Genomic DNA, 17,203 nt, shown 5'->3' with positions numbered 1-17,203 from the left:
AGTTTGTTTCTGTTCTAGTATTTCACTGCTTAGTTTTCTGTATAAACAATCTATTTGTGATACTGTGTTATTGAGATCCCTCAATACAATTGTATTAGTGCTTGTTTGACTTTTTATGTTTGGAATATTTGTTTTAGATAGATGGGAATATTGGTATTTATACAATTATACTTATGATTGTTATGTCTTCCTCATGAATTTTTTGATTGACAAGAAGGTAACCTAGGGGCTGGAGATTTAGCTCAGCGGCATAAGCACCTGCCTGGCAAGCACAAGGCTGTGAGTTTGATTCCCATTACACCCCCCACCCCCAAAAAAGAATGTAGTGACCTGATCTGTCTCTCTTAATCATTTTTGGATTGAAATCTCCTTTGTATGCAAATAGAACAGCTACCCCTGCTTTTTTCTGCGTTCCTGTCTCAGGGTGTATTGTTTTCGTCCATTGATTTTTCAGTCTATGAATTTCTTTTTGAATTAATTTTTTTTTTTTTTTTTTTTTTTTTTTTTTGCTTTTTGAGACAGGGTCTCACTGTGCATTTCAGGCTTGACTTCAATTCTCTTGATAGCCCAGGCTGATCTCAAACTTGCAACAGTCCTCCTGCATCAGCCGAAATTTAGTGCTGTGACATTTGGTAACAGATTTTTTGTATCATTTATGGTATTTCTTGCTTTTCTTTCCTTAACTTCAATCAATATTGTTATTCTTTTTATCATCCATCAGACGATGGATTGATTTCCCTTGGTACCTTGTTATTTTTAAGAAATCTTTATTTTCATGATTGATAACCATAATTCTGTTTTTTATGTCTGAGTTTCTGTCCTGTCATGGTTTATTCTACTGTGGACACTTTCATGGAACTTTTAGTCTCCTGGATAGTTGCATGTGTCTGTTTTATGGATTTCATTTATTTCTTATGTTGGACAGTCATGATTTCCAGTGTTTTCTTAATTCTGTTTTTTTTTTTTTTTTTTTTTTAATTTGTATCTGTTCTCAAGTCCTAAAAGTGTTTCATACTGTGGTCATCATCTCTGCAGTTATCTATGAAATTACTTCTGATTTTATTTTTCTAAATCCTCTATGGTTTGCTTTTAATTACCACTTCAGAGAGATCAGTTGTGTGGCTTTCATCTTGTCTCACCTCACGGTTCTCTGGGTTTCCCTTTAGTGAACAGAGTGTGTGAGGTTGCATCATTTGTTTGTCTGTTTGTTACTTCCTTCCTTCCTGTCTTCCTTCCTCGTTTTCCTTTTTCTTTAATCTAATTCCCTGAGTTTATGCTTATAAATTGCCTATAGTGACTACTTCTTAGAGTGTCTCTCAGGTGTAGCTTTTTTTTTTTTCCTTTTTAGTTTTGAGTCTGTTGCAGAATCCTGCCTTTTCTATTTGTTGGGGATAAGAAGTTGTTACCTGCTTGATTTAGTCCCTGGTTCTTTGGCAGTGACCCATATGATTTTCTATGATCTTAAAGCCAACTCAGTTTTGGTATATGAGGACAGCTGGTTAGAACAATTATGTCACTTGGGGAAAGAGGTAAAACCAGTAATAACAATAGCATGAAATTCAGTGTAAAAATGATGAACTAAAGTAACCACCAGTTTATCACCTTTAACCATGTAAACTGTATTTGCAGTTACATAACAAAATCTAAACCCCACCAACCAACCAAAGAAAATCATATGAACCACATTATGCCAATTTTACCCTCAAGGAAGAAAATTTTAAAAGTGTTGGATGAAAAATAGATATATAGGAGAAGAGGAAAAGATTAGAAGCTAGGCTGGAGGACAAGTTGGATTGTGCCTGGTTCAGGAAACTGGTGTAGAAGACTGAAGGTAGAGAAAAATGCAAGAACAGAAAAAAACTCACAAAAAATAAACACCATGGTCTGACTCATATCAAAACAAGATCAAACAATGCAGAGAAAAAAAAACAGGAAAAAGAAGGTCTACCTCATTATTTGTCTCTGCTATGTCTAGTAGGCAACATATGAAGAAATACTCCAGATCCATGTTAATTTATCCCTGCAAGCCAGCAGCAGATCTGTGTTGGCGTAATGGGTGTTATGAGATACTCTACACCCTTATTTCTCTTGAAGTTCAGGCTGGTTTCTGGCCATTAATCAGGAACTTGACCCATTCAAACTTCAGTATTCAGCACATTTTCAATGGACTTGAATTCAGCTGGAATCTGCTAGACGGAGCCAGCAGTTACTCTGAGTTCCAAGTGCAATGGGCCTATCTCCAAGTTGTCTACTGGTCAATAGCACTCTCCCTCAGAATGCCCAGTCTTACAGCATTCACCTCCAGCCTCCATGGCCCTCCATGACCACTGTTCCTTTTCAATATTCTGTCTTTCAAAGGAGGCCTCTAGTGTTTGCAAGAAGTTATCATGTGTCTGCAGGTTTGAACTGCTTCTCCCACAAAGTGTATCTTGACTCGGGGAAGGCACAACCTGGCACCTCTTTCTTCTTTGTTGGGGTCTCTCTTCATTCTCCACGTGGGTTTCAATTCTTGCTTCAGAATCTGTCTGGATCTAGAAGACCCACTTCCCTCTTTCTTCTCTTCCTCATACTACTATATTGCAGAGTCTGGGGATTTCTTCCCAGACCCGCTTTTTCTCTGCTGCTTATCACTCTACCATCTTTCTGGAAGTAATATATGGAATTGTAAAATAAATAAAAGAAATATTATGTTTTCTCCATAAGTGCAAGTTGATCATTAATATTATATAATACTTTTTAAAAGAATTTTGCAACCACATCTTATACATTTGCTAGTCTAGTAAAATATTTAGGTTCATTTCCACTAACAGAAAATAATAAAGACACCAGGAGTGCTAAATAAGGACATTGTTGGAAAATGCTATGTACAAATGTTTTCATTTGTAAGCAAATATGCACATTGGTTAATTATATATTTTAATGTAACAGTTATTTACATTGTGATTTTATCAATTACTTTTTAGATTTTTTCCCTAAAATTCACTGCTGAAAGCATTTTATATCTAATTTTTAATTTGCTTACAGGTATCTTTGCTAACTTTTAGAATCACTCTACTTTTAAAACTATGGTGAAATAAGCACATTTTTCCTACAAATAAGTTCTACTTTTTCAAAATAACTAATTCAATAACTATTTTGGGGGTAAAAATTCTTGATATTTATGAGTAATATTTGATATTTGCATTTGAAAATTAGGGTTTGAGGATGTGTTTTATTATACTTTCATTACTATCTTTAGCAAAAATACTTTTATGCTCATATTAAAGATGTAATTAATAAAATGATTTTCCTTAAACTGCACATTTGAAGAGAACGCTTTTAAAAATGTATTTTATTTTCTGACTTTTCAACATTTAATCAACAAAAAGGAACCTTATCAATTTGATATATAGCCTCAGCAGAAAAGAGGTCATTGAATCTTAACAGAAAAGTTTTAGAAGGATGAACTTGAAAGGTTCATGATTTAGGATAATAGACACTCATCTTGAATGCTTTAAATAATTAAAGTCCAACACAAACTTGTTAACTTTCCCAGGAAGAACATGAAAACATACTAATTGTGAATAAAAGTACAGCTAGGTCTTTACTCAAGTACATAATTTAATCAATATTTTAGCAATTCTCTACCAAGTCTATACAGAGTAAGTTCATCAAAGCTTTGAGCATCTTTGAACTTTGTAGTATGTTCAGCTTAGAATATTTGATGTTGACAGACTGCCTCACTTCAATTTAATTATTGTTATTCTATTAACCAATATTCTTTGTCCTTCTTTTCAATGATTCTTATTTCATTGCACCAAAAAAAGGAATATATTAGTTTCTCTCAATGACCCCAAAAAGAAAAATAAAATCAGTCTTTGTCGAAGTACATGAACTTGATGGAAGACACCTTAAAAATTAAGAGAAAATTCTGTATATGTCATGAGAAATTTTATACTTTTATAAAATGCATTTTTATTTATACTAATTTTCTTTTATATTCCTCTTGAAAAAATCATTTACTATGATTTTTATCACTTTCCCATTTGCAGTATATTTTGGATTTTATTCACTTCAGATTTGAAGTAATTTGCCTAAACATTGCCAATACTGCCACTCCAGGACAAGGGTTTACATTCTGAGTCCTGTGTTGGCAATTTGTCAATATTCCTAAGCAATTAACCTGAGAGCTCTCAATGATAAACACAGGGAAAAGTATCAGACAGACAGTGTTATGAATGAAGTCTTACATTGGATGTATATGATAAAATAGACTGAAGAGCTACCAAATCCAGTTTTCATAGTTGCCTAAAATGTAGCATAAGGAATTTTTTCAAAATCTGTGCGAAAAAGCCTGTAATTTTTCTGAATGGTAAAAGGTGAATAGGAGCAGGTGGCAGTCACGGGCTAGAAAAGAACCAAGATGTCAACCTTCCCATGAGCCAACTGGCATGTGTACTGCGAAGCAAGGGGAGCCCCTCCCACACCATGTAGGCAACCAGCGGATTCAGAGGCACACAGGCTGCAGTGATAGCAACCGAGGTACAAAAACAACCTGATTGTTTGAATTTGCAGGCCTGGGACCAGTAGCCTGTGCATAGGTTTAGAGGAAAACAGTGTGCAATACAGCAGCTATGGAGTTTTACTTCTGCCTTGTTTTTGAAATTCAATAGTGTTCTTGCAGTTTTGATTTGCTCCATTTTACTGATTTATTTTAACCCCTTCAAAAGAAAAAAATTCCACTTTTGAAAAAGCATAAGTTTATTAAGGAGAGAAGATTGTGTGATTTAGAAGCATGATATAAGAATATATTAGATATATGTATATAACATTAATGTATTTATAGTTATATAACACTGATATTTTAAAACTAATTTCTCAGTTATTTAGTGCACTTTCCTGATTCTTGCTAGTTTAAATTTCTGTATTTAATATTCTCATAAAGAAATAAAATCATGAATAAAATTAATTGTAGTATTCAAAAAAATCAAGTAATTGATAAAATGTTTAACTAAATTTATAATTCATTATTTCCTTTTTTCTTTGTGTCCTATCAATTCCTTACATTTATCTTCTATTACTGAAATTTTCTTCCCCATCAATACTCAGCTTTATTCTTTTCCATTGTGTTCTCTTGCACTGTTATCCATTTCTTCCCATTTCCTTCCCTGCAAATATCACTGTCATTATCGTCATCTTTTTAATATTAACTGCCAGGATGCTGCATTATTGTACATTATGTTTTGTCATTCATGGATCATTTCACAATATTTTATTTCTTATTTCTGTGTTCAGAAAGTTTAATATCCTAACATAAAATTCCCAGGACATCTGATGGATTCTTCTAATAATCATCCCATTTTTGAAAGATAAATTTTGTAGTTGGTATGGTTTTAAAGAGATATCTTTACTAATGAATATATTCATAATAAGTAGAGATGGTATATGATTGTTTTCACTGATATTCTCTTGATTTTAAAATCACAAGAAAACAATTACTTAAAACCTTGTAGAATAGTTATTGTTAAGAATTTGAGGGTGGCAAACACAAACTTTGAAACATATTGTATTTTATATAAAATATAGATATTTCATGAACTTTCCCCAGAAGTTATTCATATATAGTCTATATCTATAATCTACCTTGTATTAGAATGATGTTAGAATCTGAAAAACAAACAAAACACCCAAGAAGCACAGCTTAAGATGAAATAAAATCAGTCACCCATAGCAGCACCTTTGGTTCTTTTCTACTATTGTTTTATTACTTTAATGTGTACGAGGAAAGCTTTATTGATTTGTAATCTATGAATTGCATAGAGCATCTGCTTCTGTTTTAAAGACACATTATGTTCACTTACTTGATAGCGTTCTGCTTAGTCACTTTGTTGTGCCCCCCCCCCGGCAGGTGCTTATGTCATTGAGTTATATCCCTGGCTAAAATTCTTATTTACACAAGTTAGTGTGTTCCCTGTCCTTAAAGTCAATATTTCAAGTGGAATGACAGCATGTATTTTTCTTAAAAGACATTTGAGAAAGAGGGAAATGTTCTTATAACAGAGAAAGAACCACACTTATTTACTAGCTGGATATGGTAGCTTAATTAAAAAAAAAAAACTTTGCTGTTTTTTTAGACTAAGTAAACAGATTTGGCATCAGAATTTCTCCAGGGTGATGCATTTGCCTTTTCTTCTCCCACCCCACTACATTCTGTAGAAATATCCTTACGGTACAGAAGAAATTGAAGTCAACACAAAAGATAAAGAAGATACAAGTGATCATAGGCCAGCTTTGGAAGTCTGGGTACTTCTGCACATATAATTGCTTTTTGTTTTAACTGTAGTCAGGTCCAGCCCAGGTATACACTGCAGCAGCACAGTCCCTGCCTGGCAAGGGTGACGTTGTGAGTTGGGATCCTGGTACTACATAAATAAACAAGTGACTATAATCAGGCTCAAAAGTGATTGTTCTTACAAATAACAGAGATGTAAATCAGTAGCATTAAGGGATGTCTCTTTCTTCTTCATTTGAGTAACATCAACAAAGTTTCCAGATGAACATATTTGTGTGCTTAATTTATCAAGAATCCTTTAGGACACATGAAACAAAGCGCAAGGAAAATTTTCAGGATAGTGAAACATGCAAAGTTCTTTGTAAAGTGGCTTTAGTTCCATCTTGCATGATATTTTAGGAGCCATTGCATGTTCCAATTCATAGTGGCTCTTCCAAGAAGAAATAGATTAATATTTGTGCCCCCTCACCTATTAGTTCCTATGTTACAACAAAACGAGTACTGGATCTTCTTTGCATGCAGGTAAAATTATTTATTTAAGATTTTTTTTTCAAATTAGACATTGAAAATTATAGCTATACTTATTTATGTAGCATAAATGATCTTATTATTAATACAGTGTGGAAAAACTACATCTAAACAAGTCCATCCATTACCTCTAATATGTAACATGTTCAGTGAGAAGAATATGCAAGATCAACCTTTCCAGTAACGTTGAAAGGAGTGTTTCTCTATTTGAGCTGTTTTCCTTGTTGTCCAACAGATTAAAGTCAATAAATAAACTTGTTCTTCCCATCTATCTAAGACTTTTTGGCCTTATCATCTCCCTATTTATCTGACACCCAAAGGCTTTGCTAATTGCCAAATCGATTATCTGATTTGTTTTAGGTATTGAGTTGTTTTAAAAATCTAAAAATAAAGTCTCATACAACCCAGCACTCCTACTTCTAGGTATTTAGCTAAAGGACTCAGTTCATCGAGGAAATGTCTGCACTGTCACATGTATTGCAACACTGTCCAGAATAGTAAAGAAGAGCAAAAAATATTTTTTTATCTTTTTGAGACCAGGTTTTGCTATCAAGTCTAAAAATTTTAGACAAATTAAAATTGATAAAGTTATAAATTTAGAGAAGTTAAAACTTTCTTAGGAATTCAGGTATCCAGTAGCCAAGTGGCATGTGACTGCTGAACTGACTGAAAAAGGGAATGTGTTTTGAATAAAATGAATTTTTGCAAGATAAGAAAGAAAGATATTTTAAAGTCTGAAGTATATTAACATTGTTTTGGCTGAAACATCTCAATTATAAATATTTAACCCAGAAAAATATCACCCTTCAAAGTGTATAGAACAATGCATTTTGGCAATTGCATACAGCCACTTTTTACTGATTATGATAAAAAATATTTCCAGTGAATTAAAATGTATTTTAGAGGTTTTGTTTGTTTGTTTTTTTGTTTGTTTTTGTAGTTCATGCCTCCTCTGTGGCTTCCCTTACTGCTAAGAACCACTATTCTCCTCTGTATATATAGTTTTCTATTTTATCCTATTTAATATAAGCAATATCATAAATATCTTGGTTACTTTTGTGTTATTGCTGAGACAAAATACCTGATGGCCAAAATTAAGGAAGGAGTTTCTTATCTCCCAGTTTGGGAAGATCCACTGCTATCCATGATACCTGCAGGCTGTCTTTTCTATTCTTTTGTTTCTTCTCAGCAATGGAGATCTCAGCTCTATCTTTACTGTCCACAGCTTTACTGGTGCTTTTTTTCCTGGTCAAATTCACAGTGTTTTAAATCATCCTGCTTGACTCTTTGCTCTTGATTTGCACATAAGTCTGGCTAAAAGTCCCCAACAATAGACATTCCATCACCTCAAATTTCAACTGCCTTCAATTTTTTTCTGCCAGGTTAATTAGTCTGCCATTCTTTATCTCAGCCTCAGACAAAGTCACTGGACAGAAACAAAATGCAGACACACTTTCTATCAAACCATAATATACATTTCTGGAGTCTAACAAATAGTGCAAATAACCTCCCTAGCAGAACCCTCCTGATCATGGCCTTTACTGGTTATCTGGCATTCTGAGGTCTGACCAGAATTCTCTATATAGAATAGCCTACGTCATTCCAGGGCTACTCTTGTGACATCTCCAAACGTTTCCAACTTCTTCCCACAAGTCATTTCCAAAGGCTCTTGCACCACATGGTCAGATATAGGAACAAGAATGAACCCACTCAACTGATACAAATTCTGTCAGATTACTTTTCTCTCATCCGTGAGACAAAATACCTGATGCACAAAATTAGGGTAGGAAAGATTTACTTAGCTCATACTAGGCTGCCTACAAGGCAGATTGGTGTGGTTGAGGGCAACCATTCACGTTGACCTCGGCAGATACCCAAAGTGACAAGAGCAAAAGGGCAAAGGCAGAAGCAAGACTCTTTCCCTCCCTTATATTGTGTGCAGTCTATCTGCGCCAGGGCAGGTGCAGCACTGACACCACCAATCCTAGCACTAGATGATAAACTCATCACAAATGCTAGAATCAACCACCTTTAAAAGTGCCACGCTCCATGACTACATGAGACTGAGGGGACAACCAGACACAAACTATAATAATAGTGTTCATTCTTTCCTTTTTTGTTTCATTTTTAAAATATAGTATCATGCATTTAATATCTATATTTTGCAATGTAAATTCTGTTTCTATTTATTACTGAGTAGCTTTTTATGGTACACAACATAACAATTTATATATTCATTATTGATAATGTCTATAATACTGCATCTTTCCACCAGAAATCTCTGAGACTTTCATTTGTTGCATGTCCTTGCTAACACTGGTTATTGTCAACTTTGCAAAAATTTAGCCGATCTAATATTTGTGTAGCATAATACTATATGGTTTATTACTTGTATTTGCTCAGTAAGCATAGCAGACTTTTTTTTGCCATATTATCAGATGTTCATTTTATCATTCACAAAACTATTTTGATGAATAATCTATCAAAAACCATTTGTCAATTACTCTAGAAGAACTGTTATTTTTATATTTTGGGGCAGAAATATTTGATTTCCTCCATCAACTTAACTTTCAATTTTGTAAAAATTTAAATATTGCTGTAAATCACAGTTTATTTCTGTAATATCTAATCTCCTCAGTTTATCTCTATGTGTTCCATTAGCACTTAGCTTTTGCATATATTTTATGTACCAGTGCACTGTGCTGTTTGGTAAGATGCTCATGTATTTCAATATCCTAAATATATACTGAATGTATACTTTACTTTTCTAACAAATACTGATGAACAGAGTGCTGAAGCCTTGAATAACTATGTGTTCTGAATATCAGTTTTTACTTGTTTATTTTTAAGTCCATTTTCAGTCTTCTCAAGATTATCATGAATTTATCCTTTTCTTTTTAGGAAATTTTCCACTGTTAATTCTCTTTTGTAGCTACTAATAATTCTGGTACCTTCTATTAGTGTTTTCTGCTTTATGCTTTAGATTCCTTTATTTTGTTGCTCTAATGTTTAAGATGCAAATATTTTAAGTAGCATTATATCAGTATTCTTTTTCTGTAGACAGAGAATTTATGCACATTTTAAGTCTATATTTCATTCTATTTAAAAATGATTTCTAACATTATTACATTAAACTTTATTATAGTTCTCTTTCCCTTTTCATTCTTTAGTTATTCTATTTAATCATCTCTTGATTTTACCACCTTTTTTTTTTGTAAGAGAGCTGGGTACTGGTTCTAAGAATATAATTTATAACAGCTTAAAATTGATCATTATATCATCTCAATAAAATTAAATTCTCTCAAGAACATACTGTGATTTGTCTCTTCTTTCTTAATTTCATACAGTTTAGCTTTGTGTATAAAAATCTCATTGCAAATATATTTGAGTTTTTACTGTTAGTGAATAAAGTGTTTTTTTTTTAATTCTTACATCAAAATGTTTGTATGGTAGTTTCATTCTCCATTTAAAAAAATGTGTATTAATAGATCTTGTTGGCCAGGTGCCCCAGTTACAAATTCCATCATGTTTTTCCCTGGATAAAATTTTATATTGCTTTAATTTCTTAAGACTACCTATTATCTGTGGAAATCTAATTTGATAGTTTTCTTTTCTTTGGCTTTTAAATACTGTCATCCAGTTGTCTTCCTCCTAGTGTAGTTTCTGTTTGAAGTTACTGATTCTTCTTGGTTTTCATTCCATGTACACAAAGGTCAGTTTTATCCCTCCATCTTCCTCTTTATCTCGAAATTCCCCTTTTGTAACTTCTCATTTTAAATACTCAGCTAGAAAATGAGAACACATCGTATGTACATACCTGGAGTAGTTTTAGTGAAAAAGTACTAGCATTGTTATTTTGGTATTATTCTTATATAATGAGATTCAGATTTATAGTATTATATTAGCCACTTTCTGTTGGTGGAATAAATACTCAACACCTGCAGTTTAAAGGAGGAGAGGTTTATTTGGGATTCCAGTTTCAGAGAATTCAGTTCATGCAGCCTCAGCTGGCTTAGTGGAGGCACCTAGCAGAGGAGAACTGCTCAGCTCATGGAAGCCAGAAATTAGAGAGAAAAAGAAGGGGGAAAACCTGGGGTGGGAATATTCCTCCAAATCTTGACAGTGGACACACTCCTCCAGTGAGGAACACATTCCATTATAAACTCATAGATGGTTTAATCCACTGATGGGTACAATGCCTCTGTTATGGTTTATATATGCATGAACCCCAAAGGCTCATATGCTTAAGGACAGGGCTTTGAAAGGTGGCAAATAATAGTGGAAGAATAGCTGAATTGCTATTGGATACTAGGGTCTGCTTGGAAGATATTTATCTCCTTCCTGATTCATCCATACAGTCTTCTTGGCTGCTCTTAAGAGAGAAGCTTTCCTCCATGGCTGGACCCTCCACCATGCAGCTTTGGGTTGGTGCCTACCAAAAATGAACTAAAATTTATGAAAAGTATGAAAAATTAAATCTCTCTATTTAAAGACTATGAGTGCCAGGTATTTTGACCCACCAATAAAGGGAGGACTAATGAAACCCTATAAACCAATCATCTTCCTAAATCCCATCTCTGAATATATGGAATTTTGAGTGACTTTTTAGATCTCAAAGCTAATGTCAAAACTGAAAAAAAACAGTATTTCCAGGATATTGGTTATGTCATTTTTCATTAACTTACTATTTCATATAACTTTTTTTTTTTTTTTTTTGAGGCAGGGTCTCACTATGCAGCTCAGACCGACCTTGTATTTATGCTGTTGCCCAGATTGGCCTCAATCTCACAGCTTTCCTCTGTCCTCAACATTCCAAGTGTTGGGATTACAGGTGTGTGCCATCATGCCCAGCAATATAGTGTTCCAATGATGGCAGAATTTTTAGACCTTTCATCTAAAGCATATTATTGAAATTTAGTACTGTATCCCTGATTTAATTGTGTCTAGAAATGAAGGAAATAATTATTATAAGATATACTTTAGATAAAATGTCAGAGTACATATTTAGGCAAATAGTTGATAATAGTTGATTATATCTGAAAGCTGTGAACCTAGTTTTCATTTATTTTCAATACCTTATATGAAGTTGTTAAAAAAAGAAAACCAAGACAACAGCAGCAATATTAAAATGAGACTCTGATCATGAATTTCACTTATCAGTTTTGCCAGCCACAGTAACCCTATATTTGTTTGAACATCAAATATTATTCTGATTTTTGGGTAATTAAAAGTTAAACAAGTAGTTTTTGAGTAAAAGATGATTGCCTTCAATAACATAACTAAGTTTTATTTAATGAACTGAGATCCTTCAAAGAAAAATAATACTAAGCTAGCCAAAGACAGTGGGTTTCTGTTTGGACACTGTCACTGAACATTGGCTCCAACATCAAGCCTTCCTGCACCTCCAGCTTTCAGGACCACCTTGCAGTTGAAATTTGCTAGTTTAAGCATGAGTCATTCCTCTTTGTGATTGAGAGGGATGATAGAGATAGAATCGAGAGACAGTTATTATTTCTATTTTTCTGGAGAACTCTAATATAGAGGCATTTCTATTTTCCAAGTAGCGCACATTGGTCATCTCCTTGTCTTTGGTCCTTCTTTTGAGATTAGATTATAACACATGCATTGAATGGTACTACAATGACTTTGTGCTATTTTATTTGTATGTAATTTCAGTCACACAAAATACAAAATTCCCTACTGATCAGAGGGTAACTTTTAGATCTATGTTTATTCTATTTTCAGTTCTATTGGTAGGATGATAATAGCAATACCCAATATATATTAACTCTTCTCATGCATATTTTATTTTTGCTTTTTTTCAATAACCTGATAAATTAGTAATCACATCAAAAACTAGAGATGGAGAAAGCAACTTTATTTGAGAAATGAAAATAAACTAGCACTAATACTATTTGTTTCCATTGACTCTAGGAAATTGAAGAGGAAATGAAATCTTTTTCTTTTTTTATACATAAGAAGCAAGATCTCTGTGTGTTTTATAAAATATTCCTTATGTCTTAGAAACTCAAATGTAAATCATGGCATTCATTATTGTCCAGATTTATAAGATGCAAAAACAACATAAAATTTATGGGTTCTTTTTGTTTTAATGGGAATTATTTAAGTGATAAGACATGTGCTCCATTCTTTATTGGCAGATTCCTAGTCAAACTGAATAAAAACGAATCAGTTTACAGATATAGGTGTATAAATGCATGAATAAATTATCTAAAATATATGTAGTCAATATTTGTATATTCTGAAGGTTTTTATTCCCCTGCAACTAAACAAATCTCTAACTGGAGACACATAAAATGTCAGTGAGGTTGCTTAGCAGCTTGCTTCCTTTTTCTTTTAGTCTTTCCTTTGTCTCTAGGCTCTTCAACTTTTACTTTTTTAATTCACTGTAGAGGTTTCTTTGAACTTTCTATGTTTGACAAAATTGTCCTTCTGGCATGTTTTTACCAGCTGTCATAGCTCATAGTGCAATTTTAGCCTCTGTTGCACACTACTGTAAATCTAGATAATGAAACCCACAGAGTTCTCACAAGCATTATGAAGCTGACATCTGTCAAGATAAATATTGTGCAGTAGTAAGGAAGTGACGGCTTAGATATCGGGGAGAGTTAACCTTGATACTGCACGTGAGTGAGTACGCTTCAAGTGTTTCTTCCAAATGTGGGAGCCTCTACTTCAGTTGATACTGTGTTAAATGTGTGGGTTAGCATTGTGTGCTTAAAAAACAAAAGCACACATTTTTTAAAATTTATATTTTTTGAGGAAAACAATAAGCATATCATTGAACAATAATTTGTATGGTAGTTTAGTTTTGTTTGCTTACATTTCACTCTATTATTTGATATTGAGATTTAAATTAAACATTTAAGTAAAATATATGCAGGCAAGTACAAATATGAAGACGGTTACAGTTATGTCTTTCGTCCATCAGGCAACTAACAATGTCTTTTAATAAAATTCCTATATTTTTGATGTCTAAAGTATTTACAAATATACTTCTACAATGTATAACATTTTAAAATTAATAGATTTTAATATTTTCACAATAATTTTTCAGTTTTTAAAAAATTAGCAGTATATGTATGTCTACATTTTATTTTTCAGGAAAAATTATGGCACAAATATTTTAAGTTAACTGCATTATTTTAAATTCTGTGGGTTTGTTTTTTTTTTTTTTTTTTTTTTTTTTTTTTAGTTCACAATGCTTAATAAAAGGAGAATCATAGGGCTAGAGGTATAGCTCAGTAGCATAGTGCCTGCCATGCCTGGCACCAAAACAAAAACAAAAACCTAAAAATTTGGGCTAGGGATTTAACTCAGTAGCATAAGTACCTGCGTGGCAAGCACAAGGTCATGAGTTCGATTCCAGACACAATAAAGTAATCATAAAAATAACTCACTATTAGTGGTCATTTTTAATAGATCTGATCTCATACTGATTACTATGTATTATTTAATCCCACCATCCATACTACTAGCCATATTATAAAATGATATTCCAGTCAGATCATTGTATAATATTTTATTCAAATTCAGCACAGGGAGATACAATTCATAATAATTATCATTCTGCAAAAGGTCTTTTGTGACACACAGCACAACTCTTTGTTCTTTTTCTTATTTTGATTACAGTCGCAGTGTCCTGTATAAATTGTAGGCTGGAACTTTGTATTGCATTCACACTGCCCTTAACTTTGCCTTGCCTTGTTCAATTTTAATTCCTAACAAATACCACCTAAAAAAGAAGGACAGTGAAGAGGAGACCCTGTCTTATAAGTAGAAACAGGAGCTGGTGAAACTCACTTTCCTTGACTGGATGTGAATAAACTTTGGAGATTTCTCAGTGTGTCTGGGGAAACCAAGCTGTGGCGACTCTGTAACGCCTCGTTTACTGGCCTGTCTTCCTCACTTGCTCTTGTCACTCATTCATCATTGTATTTCTTGGAAGTTTCCACAGTAAAGCAGCTAGACATATTTCTTCGTTCAACATTCTGCATTGAGAAAACACCAAGTCATTATATTCTTCACTTATTTAGAAAGATCCAATTGTATGTTAAAACTTTTTTCTCCCTAAGAAAATGCATGTAATAAAACATTATTATAGACACATTACCTCCATCTACTAGATATTTCCATAATTTTCATATAAATTCACACAAATTTATCTTTGTCTTTAATGTTGTAATAATGAAATCTTACACACTTGCTTTATAAAGCTTTATGAACATTTCCATTGCTTTTTAATATCAATATATGAATACTAGAGTTTTTCAAAAAAATCTTTTTTCTTTGTTTTCCTTTATTTTTGTAAAGAAATATTATCTTGTTAAAAGAAAGGTAATAAGTATATTCATTTAAAAGCCTCACATTCTACAGTTATTTTTAGCTGTAGGCGAGGCTCCACAAAAATAGTATTTACAGTAGTTGGAAAAAATTTTGTACTGAAAAATAATGTTGAAGTGAGAGATTAATGCACAAAATCAATGCATCACATGTTAAAAGTTGATATCCCTGAGAGATACTGCACCCTACAAAGATAAACAGTGCATGGTGAGGAATCCAATTAACACATATTGAGACATATTCCACTCATTTCAGTGCTGCTGTGATACCCAAGGTAAAGGTACTGTTGAAAGAGAATTATTTTAAGTTTGTATATGTTTGTTAAATTTCTCGAAAGTGCAGATGAACTTTTACAAAGAATATAGTGCAGCTTCTCTTTCAACTCTCTATTTCAGGAGGGTTTTGTTTTTGTTTTTTGTTTGCATTTTTAGCAAAGATACTGTCTATTTTCCTAGCAAGACCAGTTTTTTCTTTATGAATCATTTGTCTACATTGTAAACCCTACTAAACTGAAAGAAGAATTGCATGTGGCCAAACATATCCAGCAGTACTTTCCTTTCGCCTAAATTCATCATTCCAAATCCCAGTTCTTTAAATCTATGCATTACTCGTGTTTCTGTATTAATAAATCATACAAGTTATAAATATGGTATGATGGCACTTAATTAGCAGGTGTGTGCATACATACACATGTACACACACTAACCCACTTCATACTCAAACATTTATCAATAAAACAGTAGCTTTGCTACTTTAGAAGTAAAAAGAAATAAAAAAAATTATACTCTTAGAAATGTTTTAAATAAGTTAAAAAACAGGTAAAATAAGTGGAGTATTTATCCAAGTTTTAAATGCATACACTTCTGTGCCAGCACTGTACTGGTTGTCTTTATGAACTAAACCTCAATTTTACTGACATTAATATAATTTCCACAAAGTCCTATAATCCATGATTATTCCTAAAACTGCATAAAATGGTAACAATTACTATTATATAGCATAAATACACATTTTAATATCGTGACCTTAAGCATGTAAGCTAAATGAATAAAGGTTTCTATTTATCGTCAATCTAAGTGGTTACCAACCACTTTCTGAGGCAGGTGTTGCTGAGAGACATTCCTTTGTTATTAGCAATGGGAATATCTTACAATGCAGGCAGTGGCTCTATTCCCTTCCTATTCTTTCTAAATATGGAAACAATTTCCCTTTTCTTGAGCTTCTATGGCTTCAGTAGATGAAATTCAGAAAGACAAATGCCGTCAAGCCCTCTACCTCTGTTTTAGCTCTTACTGCTCACTGAAGAGGGTTTAACTGGCTTATTTCTCTCAGCTGTCCTTTGGGTCCTCCAGGCCTCAGGATTTAGGAGTAAGAATTTACTTGTCTATGAAGAGCAAGGATATTATGTGCAGAATCATGAGATTATTTTTGCATTATAATACAGATATTATTAAGAACAAGTAAGTACTGCCAACATGGATTTCAAACACAGATCAAATTTTGAAATCGTATTATTAGAATACTTACTCCTTAATGAATGACAAGGTATGCAATCGTGCTTTTGTAAAGTAATAACTTTTGTAAAAGTTATTACAAGAGTAATGTCTGTTTTGCAGAGTTTATAGACATAATTCCTAAGCTCACAAGATTCCAGCCTCTTAAATTTACACTGTAGCTAAAGTAAGAAATGAATCAGAAGTGTGTTCTATACAATAAATTGTCTGGACTGGTCCACATCTACCTGTGTTCTGAATATGAATTAGAATGCCATGCTATGATCACCTAAAGAAAAGTGACTTTTAAAAGACCAGGTACCCACTGACTCTTTGCATTATGAAATAACTGGATGGTATGTTTAAATGAGATCAGTAAAGATAGTTATGATAGCTTTTCTGCTTCAACTATTAATATATATTAATACTGTTTTACTCAGATACAAAGTGCACTAATTTGTCTTCAAGATTCCGTTAGTAAACCCCATATCTGAAATAGCATTCTTTGTTACTTCATTTAGAAAAAGCTCATACCTCCTAGCTCCTA

The sequence above is a fragment of the Cavia porcellus genome, unplaced genomic scaffold (assembly GCF_034190915.1).
Source record: "Cavia porcellus strain 051 isolate PalLab524CR breed Dunkin Hartley unplaced genomic scaffold, mCavPor4.1 scaffold_15, whole genome shotgun sequence".
In the NCBI taxonomy this organism is placed as follows: domain Eukaryota; kingdom Metazoa; phylum Chordata; class Mammalia; order Rodentia; family Caviidae; genus Cavia; species Cavia porcellus.
The sequence above is the reverse complement of the archived record's forward strand: the minus strand, read 5'-3'. Positions refer to the sequence as shown.